Source organism: Peromyscus californicus, unplaced genomic scaffold (assembly GCF_007827085.1).
Source record: "Peromyscus californicus insignis strain IS unplaced genomic scaffold, ASM782708v3 Scaffold_22__1_contigs__length_63687245, whole genome shotgun sequence".
NCBI lineage: Eukaryota > Metazoa > Chordata > Mammalia > Rodentia > Cricetidae > Peromyscus > Peromyscus californicus.
Window position 1 is genome coordinate 7,695,299 of NW_026294525.1, and position 12,596 is coordinate 7,707,894.

The following is a 12,596-nucleotide window of genomic DNA, read 5'->3' on the forward strand; positions in this document are numbered from 1 at the left end:
GTTTTTAAATTTTTTAAATTATTATTGAAAACTGCATACCAAGGAGCTGTTGGCAGTTGACTGTTTCTTGAGAAGAGAAGATCATTCCATCTTACTTTTAAAGCAGGCAGGATTTCATGATTCGGTTAGGCTGAACTTGAAGTTTCTTGTCCCACTCTTCCCAGGAATTCTCTTTGCCCCCTGAGGTGTGTGTGCGCACACACACACACACACACACACACACACACACACACACCCCACCCCCCACTCTGTCTTACTCATGGTTTATGCACTGCTCTCACTCACTCAACTTGTCTTGAACATGGGAACCAGGAGAGAGTCTCACCTCGTTACTTTCTTAGTCTCCTGGAGAACTTTCAGGCGTTGGTGCTGAAGTCACCTCAGCCCTGTTCTAATGTGAGAAATCCACCGATTTCTGGGAAGAAAACTTACTTACTAAGGGATGAAATGGAGATCACACACTCACTCATACAAAATGAAACAACACAGTTGCCTCTTCATCTCCCAGGAAAGACGGGGAAAGGTCCAGACCAGGTCGCTGAACCATGTACCAGGAAGCCTTCCGTGTCCAAGAGAGCGTGCGACCCCCTCCCCCTTCCCTTTTAAGAGGTCATATAGGCAGGCAAGAAGCACTGACTATCAGGCCAGCTAGCCCAAGGTCATTGGCAGAGCAAATTCCCACTACACTTCCCCTTTTCATCTAAATAAGAAGGTTCTAAAGCTAATATAAAACTATATACAATAAGAACAATTACCAAGTATTGTCCAGGAGAAAGAAAGGGTAACATCATAAACAAAAGTGGAACTACAACCAACAAGAACAACGTCAAGTAAGAAACAGATTAAATATCCAGATCACAGGTAAATGGCAAATTATAGAGATTACTCTAAAAGCTGTCCTATCCTGAAGAATCTAAATCTGTTACCTAATATGCTCTTAGCTAAGATGTGAAATGATCATAACTGTAACTATCTAGTCTTCAATCCCATCAAAGACCTGAGAAGGAAAATAATATTACCTGAGTAAACAGAAAGTGAAAGCAAGCAACTTCTGAAAAAATGCAAGAAATGATAGAGACAGCTGGCTGTCTGGAAGGTCACCCAAAGTTTCTCTGCAACGTTGGTGCATCCACTTTTGGTATAGGCCTAGAATATCTGACAGACCATTTTCAGAAGCAGAATATTTTGAAAGACCATCTTACCCTGTCTTGGCAAGGTTCAGCAGTCGCTTTTCCTTGTGTCCTGCTCACATGGAATCACAGCATGCAAACTGTCAGCAGCTGAGGCAAGGGCAGTTCTTGGCCCAACAGGCCATGTTTTGCCAAGAAGAAGACAAACTGCATATGGAGTGTCTTCGATGTCCAACATCATCCTCTTGGGAGTAGATTGGTGTTGCCAGGAGCAATCGTGTCTCACATCAACAGAAATCTAAGTTATTAAAACATTTAAATGGCATGTTCTCCAGGTCTATGAAGTATTTGAAGATCACATATCCATCTGACATATATTTCTGTATATCTAGGAAACATAACTATGATAATCATGGGTGACTATTAACCTGTAATTATTATCAACCTAAATAGCCTAAAGACTAAAGCTTCACATTATAAAAATAAACAATATGTAAACAGATGCACAGTATAAAGACAATGACTTTGAATTTGTGATAATATACAAAATATCTCAATCAGAGGTAGAAATGTATAGTGCAATATGATAACAATATCCTCAATATGTATCAATATACAAAATATCCTAAAGAGAGGTAGAACAAACATACAACATGGCAAATATAATTTTACATTTGTATCAATATACAAAATATTTCAAACAGGAGGAACATATGTACAATATGACAATACAGTTTTGTATTTGGATCAATATACAAATTATGTTAAACAGGAATAGAAAAATAATTTTATATTTGTATCAATATACAAGAATCCATACCAATGCAAATTATCTAAAGCTGATAGTTACTGATTTAGTTTACAAGTAGAAGCAGTAATCTATCTTATTATCCTATCCCATCTATTCCCCTTCTTTCTTTTCCAAAAGAGAATCCTGAATTAGTCTCCTGGAGAACTTTCAGGCGTTGGTGCTGAAGTAGCCTCAGCCCTGTTCTGACTCCTCCTAGTCCCTGTCCCTTGTCTTCCATCTTCCAGCTCCTTGGTGTGGGTCTGCCTCCTGCATCACTCTGGGCCTGTGGATACAGAAGTTGCTTGAATTCAGAAACAGACGCCCTCCGCTTTGGGAGAGGCTTCCATATTTAATTATCTGATTTTTTCCCCCTGTTCCTTTCATTTCTTTTTCTTGGATTTCCACTGATTGGAGATGTCTCTCCCTCCCCTCCTCTAGCCTTCTTTCTCTCTTTCTCTCCCTCCCTTTTTCCCTCTTAGTTCCCAACTATTACCCCACGCTCCCCTCACCCCGCACCGCTCCCCTTCCTCATCTCCACACTTCGTTTTTCAGTCTCATTGAACTCTTAAAGCTCTCCAACCCCATTCTGATGTTTAAGGCTGGTCCTTCTGCTCCACGTGGCTTTTCTTCAAAGCACCCCTCACATAGGCTGTCCCCTGTTCTGTGTGATCTGTGGATCCCTGTGGCTGTGGATCTGTGGATCCCTGTGGCTGTGGATCTGTGGATCCCTGTGACTGTGGATCTGTGGATCCCTGTGGCTGTGGATCTGTGGATCCCTGTGGCTGTGGATCTGTGGATCCCTGTGGCTGTGGATCTGCTCTCGGGATTTAAGGCTTGTTCTTTTGGCCTCTAAGTCCCTGTCTTCCGTGAGTTGTTTTCAGGGCCTCTTCCCTGTTCCTTTTGGTTTCTTGCCTTTCATTTTGAAGACTTTTTTCAGATTCCATGTGTTCTTTCATTCTTCACTCGTTAAAAAGATAACTGCGAAGGCCTTCCCGGAAGCTGTATGTGCAGAAGGGACTTGCTGACTATGCAGGACACCACTGTGGGGAGGAGAGAGAAGAGACAAGGTGGGAACCCCAGGGTCAGACACCTCTGGGGCATGAGAACAGCATCCAAGCCTGGGAGAAACTCTGCAAGAATTTCCCGCTAGGCAAGAAGGGCTCCCCTGGATCTGATGCCATCTGTACAGACTACAGACAAGGGGCCGGGGAGGCATTCCCCAACTGGCATGCAATCATTCATGTCACTCCCTGATCTCAGTGGAGGCCTTGCCTGAGCAGGGGCCTCTTGGAGCAGTAAGTGTCTGTCCCCAGGCAGTGGGAAAGGAAAGTGGTTTGACTCTAGCTGCTTTGGCTGCTGCTATACTCTGCTCAGCATTGAGGGGGCGGGGTAATCTCTCACGCATGCGCAGACCCCACCTGCCCTCTGAATTTGCAGGTTCCGGGGCCTCCGTGCCTGGGCCATGCTGAGGTTGTGAAGAAGCATGACCAGGTTTGTTTCCGCTGTCCTGACAGCAGTTGCTGGCTTGCACACTCTGCTCTGTGCTGTGGGTTTCCAGCTTCCTCCGTGGGTTCCAGATCTGACAGACATTTCCTATCTTCCTCGTGGAGAAACTCCCTTCCTACTCTATTTCAGTGCTGTTGGAGATTCAGAAGTATCTGGCCACACGGAACTGGATAACTCGAGTTTTTGCCTTTAGTGGGTGTAGCTACTACCCACAGCAGGTCAGTGAATGAAACCAGGGTGTCATTCCAGGACCCTCCTTCCGCCCCCTCTAAGCCGTTGCCTACGTGACCCATCACCGGGTCCCAGGCAGGCCCCAGACACTTCGCCCCCGACTGCTTCCCCATGCTTGGTCCTCCAACAGCGTCTCCAGTTCACAGTCAGTTTGCCTGTAGCCTGGAAGCTGAGCGGCTTCCAAACTCACTCCCCCAGCAGCCTGTTCTACACACCCACCCCACTCCTGGGACTCTAACGTGGGAACTGACGTCATTCTCCTTAAAATTGTCTGGGATTCCCCACAGCCATTGGGATAAGGCTGAAACTCTTTATTGTGACTAAAGAATATTTCAATAAAAACAAAACCTGTATTTCGTCTCATCTCCACCTTTCCCACCGCCTACCCCCACCACAGGCCTCTTAAGCTGGTGGGTCCTCTGGGGTCTTTTGTCTTTTGAATGTGCCTGTACCCGCCTAAGCACCCCCATCCACTTTATCTCCTCTGACTGGTCCCAGGGGACTCTTCCTTTCTACCATTGCGCTGATGAAAAAGCTTATAGTTCTTGCTGGACATTCTTCTCTGAGGAAGGTAATACACTTCACCGTTCCCCATTGCCTTGAAATACCTAACCAATGTGGCCACCACAAATAGAGGATAGACTGGCCATTTGTCACTAAGCATTTAAATACAGGGAAATATGTACTCTATATGAACATAAATCTATACTATATATCAGCATATATATGTAAAAGTATGCATATAAATATATTTGTTCACAGAAAAAAAAACCAAATTGTTAAATATCTAGAAAAGAGTGCAATAAAGTTGATCATCTTTTACTGTGCATTTCTCAGCCCTAGAGGATATGGTGGTACTGGTCTACCCTCCATAGAATCAGAGTAAGAGTCAGACATAGTGGATTCCTCTAGGATGCAAAACCAGGTAGCATATGCATGTAAAGCTGATGTTTATCCATATTTAAGCTGTTTCCTCAAAGAGGAAAAAAAAAAAAAACTGGGTCTAAGATTTTCAGTCTCAGGAGAATGAATGCCCTTCCATTGTGTTTACTTCCTATCACTAACTACCTCACAGCCTAAGCCTGGTGGAAGAAGTCAGAACCCAAGGTGCTAGTGAGTAAACCAGCTTCACCCTCTTTCCTTGTAAATAACCCACGTAGCTGGGTGTGGTGGTCACACTTGTAATCCCAGCATTTGGGAAGTAGAGGCAGGAATATAACAAGTTTGATGACAGTCTAGGCTACCAAGTAAGTTCTAGGCCAGCCTGTGCTACATAGAGAGACACTTTCCCTATAGAAGAAAACAAAAATCCTCCATTTGACTTCCGTTCTGTCTGCCCATATTGTCTGCCCATATTGTCTGCAGAAATTTAAATAAGTTTCTGATATTCTGTTTGGGACCACCCTACTTGCTTCAGTAGAATCATTTCGTGTGTTAATAAAGTGTCACCATCTTTATTTGTATATCTCCGTATATACAGCTCTGAAAGCCTCAAAGTTAAAGGTTCACAGTTGCATCTCTAACAAAATGTGCATGCTTATTTGTGCTTTGAAAGGTTTTTTTATTTACAAAAAAAATGTATACTGTGTGAACTGTATGACTTCTTACTGAGTATCAGTATAAGGAAAAAGAAAAGCATCTGTCTCTTTAGTATTAACATAGCTTATTAATAGATATTTGAAGACTCCTGTCTTGGTCTATTTAGACTACTGGAACAAAACACCGCAGTCTTGGTGACTTAAAAACAAGTTTATTTTTCACAGTTTTACATACTGGAAAGCCAGTGACCAAGGCATGAGCACATTCAGTCTGCTAAGAGCCTCTTCCTCCAAGATGCTGATTCCCTGAGTCCTCAGATGGTGGATGGGCGAAGGCATTCCCCCAGACTCCTATGCCAGTCACCGGTGTAGAGATAGAGGTGACGGTGCTGCTGATGCTTTATCCTGCCTCTTCTGAGTGTGCCTCTCAGCTCTGAGCTCAGTCTCTCTCACGCATTTTCCAGCCCTGGCCAATTCTGGTCTGCTCCTCAGGTCATCCTGGGATTAATAGCCATAGAGGACCATCTCCCCCAAAGGCTGCCAAAGCTCCACGTGTTTACACTGCTGTGCTCCAAGCCCTACTAAAGGATGCTGGAGGGATGGAAAGAGCATAAACTGGGACAAAGACTATGAGAGAAAAGTCAGCAGAGAAAGGTCAATTAAGGTCAACCAGATTTCAGGACATAGAGGGGAGAGGAAGATGAAATAAGGCACTTGAAACTTTTAAGGAGTTTATTGGAGTTAGCAGCAGTTCATGAACCAGGCAGTCTCAAACCACAAGCCATTAGGGCTCAGTTGGGGATAGAACAAGAGAAAGCTGCTATGGGTGGATTCCAAAGCAGATGGAAGTCACTCATTTGCTTCAAGTTTGAGCATCTGCCCTATTTGGATTGACCCACTGAAAAGTTCAAGATGACATAACCAATCCCCTGGGTCACCTGTGATGGACTGAGCTTCAGTTCTGCTTCGTTTTGAATCAGTTACTTCAGTCAGTGAGCACCAGGGGGCTTCAGGATGCTGACAGAGGAACCCAGACTTTTGGAGGCCATCCCAACCTGTAATCAGTTTAACAGACAGTCTCAAAGTCCTGCAAGAATCCTGACTAGCTCAGTTGGTCTTATACTTTAGAACATGGATCCACCCATGTATGTTCTGGATTTAATTTCCTCATTGCCAGCCAGCGAGGATTCAGTCTGCCTGGTCTACCCTGAATGCTGTGTCAATCCAGAGAAGTCGTGTGATAAAGGGCCCTTACTCCTGAAGGCCCTCACAAGCAAAATTCCATCAATCGCATGCATTCTACCTTTTACCATATTTGTGTGTTTGCATACATCAACTAAGAGACTAACCTTTTAGGGCAAAGATTATATCTTATTTGTACTCCCCAGAGCCCTTAGTTTGCTCATCATGAGTATTCATTGGTTGAACTGCATTAATACAAAGACAGCATGTTAACTGTTCCTTATTAAAACAATCCGAAGTGGAGGTCTGAGCATTAGGCCAAAGAGTTGAAAGTGGTGTAAAATGTGTTCGTTTGGACTAAGGACACTTTTGAGCAATAACTGGATGCTGGAGACAACTGATTGCTTACAGTCCACAACGCCACAGAGAGAAAAATCTCATGCCAATGTTAACCTTGACATTTCTCTCTCACACTAAAACATGCCACGAGGGACAACTCAACGTTAACATTTTCTAAAGAAAGAAAACATGTCTGACAGAGCCCAGAAGTCATTAAAAACAAAGGAAGGAGCGCTTACATTATCAATTAGTCACATCAAAGCTGCCGACACTACTCGAAGACAAGCTTGAGTTGAGTTTCACTTGAATCCTGTTTCTTTCCAGCAAATTACTCGTGGGGGAGATTTGTTCTGTGACTCGAGCACTTGTAAAAGTCCAATATTATCATGCTTAGGAGTACAGTGAATTCTGATGGTGTCGGGAAAGCCACTGTATCATGGCAGAGCTAGTAGAAGAACAGATAGTAGGTAACAGGTTATCCTAGTTACTTGTCTTATTTCTGTGACGGAAGTGTGGCTTATTTTGTCTCAAAGTTCCAAGAGGCACAGTCCAGTGTGACAGGAAGGCATGCCAGCAGGAGGTGGCTGGTCACATGACACTTATAGACAGGAAGCAGAGAGCAGCAAGTGCGTGTGCTCAGCTCCTGTTATCATTCAGTCCGGGATCCCAGCCTGGAACAGTATTGCTTTCATTCATGGGGGCTTCCCCCCCCCACTTAACCCATCTAAATCACAGACATGGCCAGAGTACCATTTCCAAGGTGATTATAAGTCCCATCAATTTGACAATCTACATTGATGATCACAATGATATTTGACTAATAGATAATAGGTGATAATAGATGATAGGTGAAGGAGAGAGAGATGATGGGTGACTAGATGGATGGATAGATCGACAAATGGGCAGACAGACAGACTTTTTTCCAGTATTTAGGTCCAAATATAGTATGACCGTGTAATAGATTCGGTTAGATTAGTTCCCTTTTAGAGTAAAATAAGACATTGTGAGCACTCTATGGGCAAAATCAAAGGTTTTAGCTCTACCAAATACATTTGTGTTTTAAAGAATAATAACTTTAAAATGCAGTGTAAGCTTTGTTTTTTGTGCACCCCCAAATTCATATGTTGGAATCCTTAATTCTGAAATGCTAGTATGGAGAACTGGGATCCAGATAAGTGGGTAGATCATGAGGATAGAGTCCATGACCAGATCAGTTCCATTAGAAATGGGCTCCAGTGTACCACTATGTCCCTTACACCAAGTGAGGATGCCACAATAAGAAACTGTCTCTTAGGAAGTGAATCCCAACCTAACATGGACTCTGTTAGGGCCTTGATCTTAGATTTCTCAGTTCCCAGAATAGTGAGCAAGGAATTCCTGTGGTGCTGTGCAGCCTCTGGAATGTTGTTAAGACAGTCTGAATGGACTAAGCTATAAATAGAAAACCCATGAAGTCAGTATAATGTCAAATGGTAAATTCTTAATTGTATTATTAACTGTGTGTCACAGTTGAATTAACTATGATTTAGAAAAGATTCACATAGTTTGGGAAGGTTTTGCTGTCAATTTTTACTGAATTCTCATTAAGAAATACTCTGCTAAATTATGAGAATGAGAAAAATGATGATTCCCAAAGGTAACTGCAATTACTTCTTAATAGAAGTTTAATTTAGGTCTATCCTCCAAGTGCTTAGGAACACGTAATTCTGAATTCTTTTCTAATGTCCACCATGATCTGCAAAAATAGGACTTAACCATTTTAATAATAAATGGTGAGAAGAGAGTGGTAAAGAGGGCCTGAAGAATGAAAGGGAGGAAAGAAAGAGGAACCGAGAAAGAAAAGAAATGTGGTTTTTCTTAACCAGGAATGTGGTTATTCAGTATTTGCAAAATACATTGTTGCTTCAGAGATGTGCATTAATATTGTCTAAGAACTTGTGACTACTCTCTAGTCACCATCCTCTGGTGGGGAATTTAGGAATCATTAACCTAAGCACAATATACAATAAATTTTCAAATAAAATTAAACATTGACTATTACCATATTTTAAAATCATAATTTTATTGAGAGCGTGGTGATACATACCCATAATCCCTGCCACTCCTGAGACAAATGAAACAGCCGGGGTTGCATAGCAAGATTCTGCCTCAAGATAAATAAATTGATTTATTGATTGATTTCCTTTGTCACTTCCTAACACAGAAGATTAATATGATATTGTAGGATCTGGATTCGATAATTTGGTGTGTGGGCAGAGACTGTGTCCAAATGCTTTCCTATCAGATAACCTAACTACCACAGTCCAGTGTGTGACATGGATGAGCAAATACTTGCTGGATGGCTGAGAACAGAAGAACGGTGTCAGGGGTGAAGAATAACAACGAAGCAATTGCAAACAGATTCTGGGCAACCTCCATGAAGTCAGTCCAGAACTTGCCAAAGAAAATGCACCATATGCTCAAGAAGGGATTATATTCAAGTCATGCCTTACACACAGTGGATGAAATGATAACGGTACAGAGTTTCGGTATGTTCTTGAAGGAGCAAGCATTGTGTCTTCTGTGGGGCGTGGGAGAGCCTGTGTCGATCAGTCTCACCTCTGTCACCATGGGCACCCCAAAGTGAGAAGGCTTGAGCCCCACCCTGCTGTCTCTTTTTAGTCCCCATGCATCAACATTTTACCATGTTTTCTCCAAAACATTCAAGCAAAATTTTTAAGATACTTGGAGAAGCTTAACAACTTGTTTGGAAGGACAAATTAGAAAAAACAAACAAAACTGGAATGGCTAATGGGAAGTAATTGTGCTCTTCTGCCAAGTGCAGAAGGAACAACCAGGCTCACAGATCTGCTCCCCACACCGTTTGCCAACACGCAGCACACACTGTGTTCTACCTTACACTCTGGGGAAAGAAAACAAACCCTTTAGAAAGGGAGAAACGAACTAGATGAGATGATGAAAACTCGTATTTCAGATGGAATTCATATGATTCATAACAGTGGCTTTTAGTCTGGCATCTCACTCGTAAAAAGACATTAAAGCTCTTCCACTGGAGATGCCTGAATGCAAAATGAGTGTTCAGTCGATAGCTCTCCGTGATCCCTCAGCCTCTGTAGTTCAGAGTTTTCTGATATGCAAAATTACTTTCCATTCAACCAGACAATTGGATACATTAGTTAATGTAGAATTTCATCAGAATTCTATGCTGATACATGCAGTTTTTGTCCTGTGGGCATCTATTCCTACATAGACTTACATTTCAATGTTGTCTGTCTGTTTCGTTCACCCAAAGCACAAGGATAGAGCGTTGATCCAGGACAATACAACTTAGCATTTGAGGAAGAGTTTTATTGGGCAAAGAGTTTTATGTGCTAGGCCCTTCAGACAGGAAGACAATGTTTTGTCCTCAAGAGTTTATACTCTAGAGACACATAAGACAGTGGTTCTTAATCTTGTTTCATGGTTTGTTGATGTTGTTCTGTTTACTGACACCTTTGTGGTTCTGATGGACACTGTAGCATGCTACCCTTTAGTACCAAGAAAACACATGCACTGAATTCTACATTATATCATCATGTGATTGTGTGTGTGTGTGTGTGTGTGTGAGAGAGAGAGAGAGAGAGAGAGAGAGAGAGAGAGAGAGAGAGAGAGAGAGAGACTGAGAGAGAGAGAGAGAAAGAGAGAGAGAGAGAGAGAGAGAGAGAGAGAGAGAGAGAGAGAGAGAAGAGAGAGTGCATGCTTGTGTGTATGATTGGAGAGAAGGTTCAAAGGTTGCAGAGTGTACCTGAGGTCAGAAAACAGGTTAGCATTCTTTTCTCATAGAACCTTGAAAGATCACATCCCCCATGCGCCAGTGCCCAAGGGACTGCACAGTGAGCCCAGATGCAGTTACTCCCGAGAGAGGGATCTTTGCATCATGAAGCTCACAGTTTTTGTAGAGTGACCTTTCTGTCTTCTTTATCTCATCTCCAAAGAGAAGGAGATAGAAAGAGAGGACCTCAGTCTTGAAAGGCAACAATCCCTCCCTAAGGGGAAGTGGGAGGCCCAATGTTATTAGCCTGAGAACATAAGCCAAGGGCCCCAGCAGATATGCCTCTACATGCCTCAGGAAGGATTTGCTCTCATTCCAAGGTATGTTCCCCATTCATCATCCTTTAACACAGTTCTCCAGGAATCTCTATTCAGTAAACCCCCACTGTGCCAAAATGTGAATTCTAAGTATGTTTCTAAGTATCACAGTTTCATCCCCAAAATAATGCCTTCAATTCCAGCAACAGCAGTCCCAAGACTCAATTGAGACTCAAAGATAAGGACATTTTGTGCTTGTTTATACGAGGCCAGGGGAGGAGTGGATTTAGAAACTCAACACATGTGAAGGGCCTTGGCTTTGTGCTCCTTGGGAGATGCTTCTGGGAAAATATGGCTTTGTCTTCCCACAATGTCAGGATTGACCAAATAACAATACAGAGGGCAACAGTTTAAGTGGCAACCACTTGTCAGACAGTCTCACTTAATTTGGTAATCTGGGTGAGGCAAATATAGGTTCTTTGATATCAATCATAATTGCTAACATTAACTCTCATACAGTAAGTACATTGTGTGTGTGTGTGTATGTGTGTGTGTATGTGTTACAGAATGAATGCAAATTAAAAAAAAAAAAAACTCCAGCCTAATCAAGAGACTTCAGAAGTGGGCTTATAGAACCTAAGTAGATTCTGTATTGGTGAGATAATGAAGTCACAGCCAGCCACAGGGAAGAAGCCACTGCTCAGAAGGAGATCCAGGTCCAGACAGGTGAGTAGGTGGGTTGGGAGACAAGAGTCAAATGGGCCACGTCAACAGCTATGGACCAAGCTGAGCCCAAGTCCCTAGGACACTGCGGAGTTCTCTGCCTGATGATCTCTCATGTATATGTCAGGTATCAGATCCTAGGTCAGTGTGGGGCTCTTGCCCTCACTGAGTGAGACATCAATCACCTTCTGGAGTTCAGGTGAAAGAATTACATCCATTCCTTGGTCTGGTATATCCATTGGGTTCTTGGGCCCAATTTCCCTGATAGGAATTTAATATGATCTTGTGCTCCCCCTAGTTTCAATTCACCCTGATGAATTTATGGGGTGACTCCTTTTCTATTCTCTGGAATAAGTTTTATCAGTCAGTGTTGTGTGTGTGGTGCTAGACAGATGGTGATGTTTTGGGGTCCACCCAGGAATGCAATCATCCTCCATCCTCAAAACAGATTCAAAAGTTGCTTCTAAGATGGACTCTCCCTGGGCAAGCCATGTCCTGAAGAAGCACTGTTTTATACATCATGGTGTAGTTGAGAATAAGGCATGGTGTGATGAACAGTAAACACATATGAACCAGCTGCAGTGTAGAAGCTGCCAGAGTTGAGAATGAAGGGTTCAGAACTGAGTCCAGCCATGAGGTGAAAGGCAGCACTCCGTCCAGAACTGGAATGAGTAGATAGATGGATGGGACATCCAAACTGGTAAACAGGAAGATGGATAGATGGCAGCTGAGTCAGACCAGGCTGAGCTTGAAGCCCCTGAGACTATCTTCTTCTGCCTGTTGGTCCTTGAGACATGCATATCACATGTTCGATGACAGGTAGGAGGACGTTGCCGTCTTAGTGATGGGTGTGGAGATCTTTAAGGGGTTCAAGTGAGGGAATTACATCCTGCCCCCGGTTTGCTGTGTCTGCTAAGTTCTTGCAGCTGATTTCTCTGGGGTTGTTTTAATAAACCCACGTGTGGCTAGAGTCTCAAGTCATCCTGGTGAATTATCCTGGGGTAGTAGTTGGCAGGGGTTTTGTGCCAAGTGTTCCTTAAGGGTACTTCAGGGACCTCTGGAGGAATGGAGGAGACAAGTTGAAGAAAA

At 43.0% G+C, this 12,596-nt stretch overlaps 1 protein-coding gene across 4 annotated transcripts in view; it reads left to right on the forward strand.

Annotated features, from left to right (window-relative positions):
• Prkn (parkin RBR E3 ubiquitin protein ligase) overlaps positions 1–12,596 on the forward strand; it is a 1,215,691-nt gene that overhangs the window by 959,421 nt on the left and 243,674 nt on the right. The gene's annotated exons all lie outside the window — the stretch shown is intronic.